A 6666-nucleotide genomic window follows, 5' to 3' on the forward strand; every position below is an offset into this window, starting at 1 on the left:
TATTGATTTAGTCAATTGTAGTTTTCATTTATAAATTGTACTTTTATAAGAATATCATCTAAGGCAAAATATTTTGTTTCAGATACTGTGATGTCACATCTCAAGACCAAGTGTAACTAAGTAGAAGTTCACAATGTCAAGCAGAGATAAAAAGTTTTCCTGTGAGGAATGTGGTAAACAGTTTGGCTTCAAGTCTTATCTTCAGAAACATTTACTTGGACACAATGGTGTGAAGGAGTTTGAATGTGAGGAATGTGGGAAACATTTTGCACTAAAGAGTACTCTCAAGAGACACATTCTTGTACACAATGGTGTGAAGGAGTTTGAATGTGAGGAATGTGGGAAATGTTTCTCCTGGAAGAGTACTCTCAAGACACACATTCTTGCACACAATGGTATAAAGGAGTGTGAATGTGAGGAATGTGGGAAATGTTTCTCATCTAACAGTGATCTCAAGAAACACATTCTTGTACACAATGGTATAAAGAAGTTTAAATGTGAGGAATGTGGGAAATGTTTCTCCCAGAAGGGTCATCTCAAGACACACATTCTTGGACACAATGGTGTGAAGGAGTTTGAATGTGAGGAATGTGGGAAATGTTTCTCCCGGAAGAGTACTCTCAAGACACACATTCTTGGACACAGTGGTGTGAAGGAGTTTAAATGTGAGGAATGTGGGAAATGTTTCTCCCGGAAGAGTAATCTCAAGAGACACATTCTTGGACACAGTGGTATAAAGAAGTTTGAATGTGAGGAATGTGGGAAATGTTTCTCCCGCAGCGGTCATCTCAAACGTCATAAACTCGTGCATGAAAAAAACAGAATTCAATAAATGTTTGAATGACTTTATCAGAAGGTAAATGTGACACACAAACTTGAATACAGTGATATACATCAATATAAAACCACTTGATTAAACTCTATGAATGTAGCAGAAATAAAGACAAGTGACAAATGCCACTTTTATAGATATTAAACACAAGTTATAATTATCTGCTCTTAAGATGTAAATTACTTCTACCATGGCCTTAGTGTAGACATTAGGTGTTGGATAAATATCACTCATAATAATATTCCATTTTGTTTCATCAGCCTTTTAAATAATGCTATTTACAGTACAGTAGTGAACAAAGGTTAAACTTATCGTCTATGTGCTTAAAATTTCACCTTTACTGGATAAGTTGTGTTGAATAGAGATGAACTCTCATTTACTATAATTTGTGCATCAATAGTTGTGTCAACTGTGTATGTCTGTCTTTATTTACACGTGACGTAAGTTTTATCACAAGTATGTACATTAACGCAGGTAGTAAATCATCTTGGTAAAGTCGTACAGTGGTGGTACACCATTTGTTTTAGTCAAGGTGTTGTCATTATTTCACAGAAACTCTTCAATCTCTGTTGAAATTGTACGTAAATATTTGATAAGTTTTGCTCAACTCCGACGCGATATTTTGATATTTTATCTTGACTAAAATGGTTGGTAGTTTTAATTCGTGTTTTAAATATATTCTTTCATCACTTACAGATATATGGTACCATTGTCTGGTAAATAATGGTTAGGGTTCATATATAGCAGCTGGTGTTATGGGGCAGATGAACTTTAACACCTCTTAACTGTATATAATATCATGTTTAATATATTGTTCAGTTAGCATATTGTACCTTAGTTAGGTAACTCTTCTTGGTTATATGTCAATTCATCATTGGGCAGTCATTTTCTTAAAGTAGCCAATGCTGAAATGCCAAACTCTGGGTTAAAATTTGGTTTTTGATCATGTTAAGCAGAAGACTTGGTTAAATTATCATACAGTATTTAGATATTTGCTGTTCTTATATACAGGTTGTACCTCTCTAGTCCGGCAACCTTGGGACCTGACCGGTGCCGGACCATGGAAATTGCCAGACCATGGAAATTCACCCTTTTCCTGGATAGATAGTGACTTGTGCTTAAGCCTGGAAGCAATAGCACCACTTTCTCTGCATCATGGTCTCTTTGAAGACATATTGAAGGGTTAAATGTCGTATAGTAGCTTCTCAAATTTCGCGAGTTTTTAATTCTTAACGTATTTTATTGGAACACACAAAAAAATAAATAAATAAAAATTTTGACGGCGGAAACTTGAATTTCGACGGGTTTGAACGGCCCGCCAACGTGCAGACGACGTGCATAATCGTGTAAACAGCGTCATTTCTCTTATGTACAAAAGATTCATTATTGTTTATTACTGAATGTCTTTTATATTGAATTAATGTTTATGTGTGCAAAATGAGCAATACAATTCATTAATAATTCGTAGAATATTAAAACACACGAGGAAATGACACAGCATTGTATTCGTTGATTACAAAACAAGTGACTGACTGGTTCTACATATAAAACTGAAGAAAATAAGACCTTGGTTGTAGCTGTAGTAAAATTAATATGGTTGTTTTAAGTAATGTTATTTAATGTTAATAAATGGAACAATAGAAGTAGCTAACGATAATGGTAAAGAAAAAAGAGAGATCGCATATGTAAGTGCGCATGCGCACACGTGAAAACATATCGTCATTACTTTACTATACATAAGAATATGAAAGCAACACTTATTTACTGTTCATATATATTTTAATTAATGTTTCTGAAGTTGTTTTTATTGAATTAATGTACGTGTGTGCAAAATTAACAATACAATTTATTAATAATACGTGGAATATTAGAGGAGACGAGACGGCTGCCGGCATTGTTTATGTTAAAGCTTACGAAACCAGTGACTGATTGGTTCTACATATAAAACTGAAGAAAATAAGACCCTGAGTTTAGCTGTAATAAAATTAATGTAAAAAAATGAATATGGTTGCTTGAAGTACCTGTAATGTTATTTAATGTTAATAAATGGAACAATATAAGTAGCTAACCATTAATGGTAAAAAAAAAAGTGAGACTGCTCGTATGTAAGTGCGCACATGTGAAAATATATCGTCAATCCTCTACATAAGAATATGAAAGCAACACTTATTTACTGCTCATATATATTGAAGGGTTAAATGTTGTACTCTGTATAGACAAGCAGAGAGAGAGAGAGAGAGAGCAGCCGAACTGCTGGATGTAAACAAACCTTAATTTCCCGCGGCTTTTTTTTTTTAAGGGGATTAGCCCACCCGGGAATAGGTCACTGACCTACATTAGGGCCTGAGGGGCAAAAATTTAATACTCCTGTAATAATAATAATAATTCAGATAAGTAAAAAAAAAAAGAAAAAAAAGCTGCCTATCTACCTATTGGACAAACTAAAATCGTTCCGGACCACAGGAGTTTCCGGACCACAGAATGCCGGACTAGAGAGGTACAACCTGTACAACTTTTCCTAATAGTACTGGCATGTGTTTATCTAACAATGGTATTTAAAAAAATCATTGCTACAAGAATGGCATTAATTTTGTGGACATGAATATAGAGTTTTATGTAAATACTGTGTACTGCATACATTAGTACAGGTCCCTATAATCTCTTGTGACTCTTATTACAGCTGCATAACGTTCACACTCACCGCACTAAGGGAGTATCTAAGTTTTCTATTGGGTAGTGTCACAGTAAACACTCTGAAGGAGTAATTTGTATGTTGTATTATACCAGTGTCTGTGTATATAATGTTAAGTGCGTGTACTGATAGTATTAAGGGAGAACTCAAGGTACTGTTGTATGTTGTATTATACCAGTGTCTGTGTACAGTGGTCCCTCAGTTAGCAGCGCCTAGGTTAACGAGATTTTAGTTTCTGAGTTACCTTCATAAGATTCTTAACCTTAGGTTAACGAGCAATCCCTCGATTAGAGTTTCTTCTGACCCGGCCTCAAACATGTTTTTACGCTTGCATTTGGCTGTCCCTGGCTGTAGTAGTCCATATGCAATGTCCCGTTTAGGGCTTATATTCCTTACCATTTTAGTAAATATCAAGAAGTTTACAGTATTCAATAATTTTAAAAGTTTAATATTAAATTTTTTAGTAATTTTAACAATTATTGAACATAATTGAAGGTAAAGAAACTAGTTTCTGGCACGCCATCCAGCCTGGCAACACACCAAACAGGCGTTAGTCTCTCTCTCTCTTTTCAATGGAGGTAACATCTTGCTTGAGACTCTCTTCAACTAAACGCTTTTTTTCTGTGTTTCCAAGCAAATTATTGGTCATTTTGAAATTTATTTTACATATTGACAATATATAATGCAGTGCAGTGTTGATTTAAAGAAAATAATCTTGAATTACACAAAACGAACTAAAATTTTATGGGTGAAATAGCGCCATGGGGCGACTTCTCTTCCACCCCAATGCCTTCTCTTCTCCCTTCCCCTCCAACCCCATTCTAATTCCCATCATCATCATCATCATCATGCCATCATCATCATCATGTATCATCATCATCATCATCATCATCATCATCATCTGTCATCATCCATCATCATCATCATCATCTAGGAGCTTTCTACATAAACACCTCAAAGCAAGTGTACTTTTCTACCATTTTTGTTGAATTTAGGCAATTTTCGGTGAGCTGGAACCAATTACCCAAAAACCCATTGAAACAATGGTTTCGGTTAACGAGCAACCTTCTAGAACGGATTGTGTTAGTTGGCGAGGACCACTATGTAATGTTAAGTGTGTGTACTGATAGTAAGGAGAACTCTACAAAAGGTACTGTTGTATGTTGTATTATACCAGTGTCTGTGTATATAATGTTAAGTGTGTGTACTGATAGTATTAAGGTCAGTTATTTTGTATGGAGAAGAGACCTTCATTTATGGGAGAAGGTCAGTTATGTTTGTGTGGTGCTGTGACCTTAATTCCTTGGGAAGGTCAACTATTTTTGTATTGTCACAGAGTGCAGTATTTTAATTATGTCTAAAATAATTACACTGCTAGACTAAACTCACACTGGTAGACTAATCTGACACTGCTGGACCAAACTCACACTGCTAGACTAAACTTACAGTGCTAGACTAAACTCACACTGCTAGCCAAACTTACACTGCTAGACTAAACTCACACTGCTAGACTAAACTCACACTGCTAGACTAATCTGACACTGCTGGACCAAACTCTCACTGCTAGACTTCTTTGCCAGCTCCCCAAAGAACAACTACACATACTGTCCTGCGGTCTGGTGGCAGCGACCCTAAGTTAAGAAGTAAACCCTAGTATTAAGTGACCAATTAAAGGGCAGTATAACTGTATACACTTGGCCATGATGTTCCCCAAACATAAATATCTTACAGAATGAGATATAAGTATTTAAACTATTGCTGAATACTTTATTACAACCCCAATATTGTAGAACATGTGTTCAACAGGACATGATAGTGAGAGGTATTCAAACACTCTTCTCAGGTGTGTCTCAGGCCAACAGGACATGATAGTGAGAGGTATTCAAACACTCTTCTCAGGTGTGTCTGAGGCCAACAGGACATGATAGTGAGAGGTACTCAAACACCCTTCTCATGTGTGTCTCAGGCCAACAAGACATGATAGTGAGAGGTACTGAAACACCCTTCTCAGGTGTGTCTCAGGCCAACTGGACATGATAGTGAGAGGTACTCAAACACCCTTCTCAGGTGTGTCTCAGGCCAACTGGACATGATAGTGAGAGGTAGTCAAACACCCTTCTCAGGTGTGTCTCAGGCCAACAGGACATGATAGCGAGAGGTAGTCAAACACCCTTCTCAGGTGTGTCTCAGGCCAACAGGACATGACAGCGAGAGGTAGTCATAATGCAAGATGGACTTAATTGATAATAATATAATTGGTAGTTGATTATTATTTACTTTTTATATTATACTTAGTTATTGTTTAATAATTGTTGCTGAATAATTATGTAGTTTTAGACTAATAGTTACCGTTAATAATATTATTATGAATAGTTAAAATAGCGAGTTTATTATGGTGTTAAAAGCTTATATATAGTGATATATATTAATAAAATATTAATAAATCATCTTGAAATAGTTAAACAATAAATGTTATTGTTTAAATAGTTAAATAATTAATGTTATTGTTTAAATATATTTTAGTGTTTTTGTAAATGTTGTCAAGCTATTCGGTTCTCCAGCCATTGACTTAAGTTTAGTTAATATTAATATATATCTATTAGCGGGAGTTTAATCAATAATAAAACATTATGGTTAAAGTATAATTTATTTATATTATGTATCATTTATAAATAAAATACTTTATTATAGTGTTAATAATGAAAACTTGTAGTTACTGAAAGATAAGAGAGAGAATCGGACAAGGTGTAGCGTGTCAACATCAACCAAGGTGGACGTCTTGTTTATTGTTGTTAATTTTGTTAGTAAATGTTAATTTGTGGGCCTTCCTCCCTCCCTCGTGGTAAGTTAACATTATGTATGGCCGTGTTAACTAGACACAGTACAGTAGAACATAAGAATGGAGGAAACTACAGCGGGCCATACTGGGCAGTCCACCCAGCCCCTATTGCTCATATAAACATCCAACCTATGGTTGAAGCTATCCAGCCATCTCTGTGGTTGTCGGTCACACTGGTTGAACTAGGCCCATCTGGGACCAACTAGGCCCATCTGGGACCAACTAGGCCCATCTGGGACCAGCTAGGCCCATCTGGGACCAACTAGGCCCATCTGGGACCAACTAGGCCCATCTGGGACCAAC

General features: G+C 35.9%; 1 long non-coding RNA gene across 1 annotated transcript; it reads left to right on the forward strand.

Moving 5' to 3' along the window:
* Positions 1-3345: 3345 nt before the first annotated feature.
* On the forward strand, positions 3346-5279 carry LOC121879067. Its single transcript, XR_006091270.1, has 2 exons — positions 3346-3675; positions 4675-5279. It is a non-coding gene; the product is annotated as an uncharacterized LOC121879067 (long non-coding RNA).
* The last annotated feature ends 1387 nt before the right edge of the window (positions 5280-6666 follow it).

The sequence above is a fragment of the Homarus americanus genome, unplaced genomic scaffold (assembly GCF_018991925.1).
Source record: "Homarus americanus isolate GMGI-L3 unplaced genomic scaffold, GMGI_Hamer_2.0 scaffold57949, whole genome shotgun sequence".
Lineage (NCBI taxonomy): Eukaryota > Metazoa > Arthropoda > Malacostraca > Decapoda > Nephropidae > Homarus > Homarus americanus.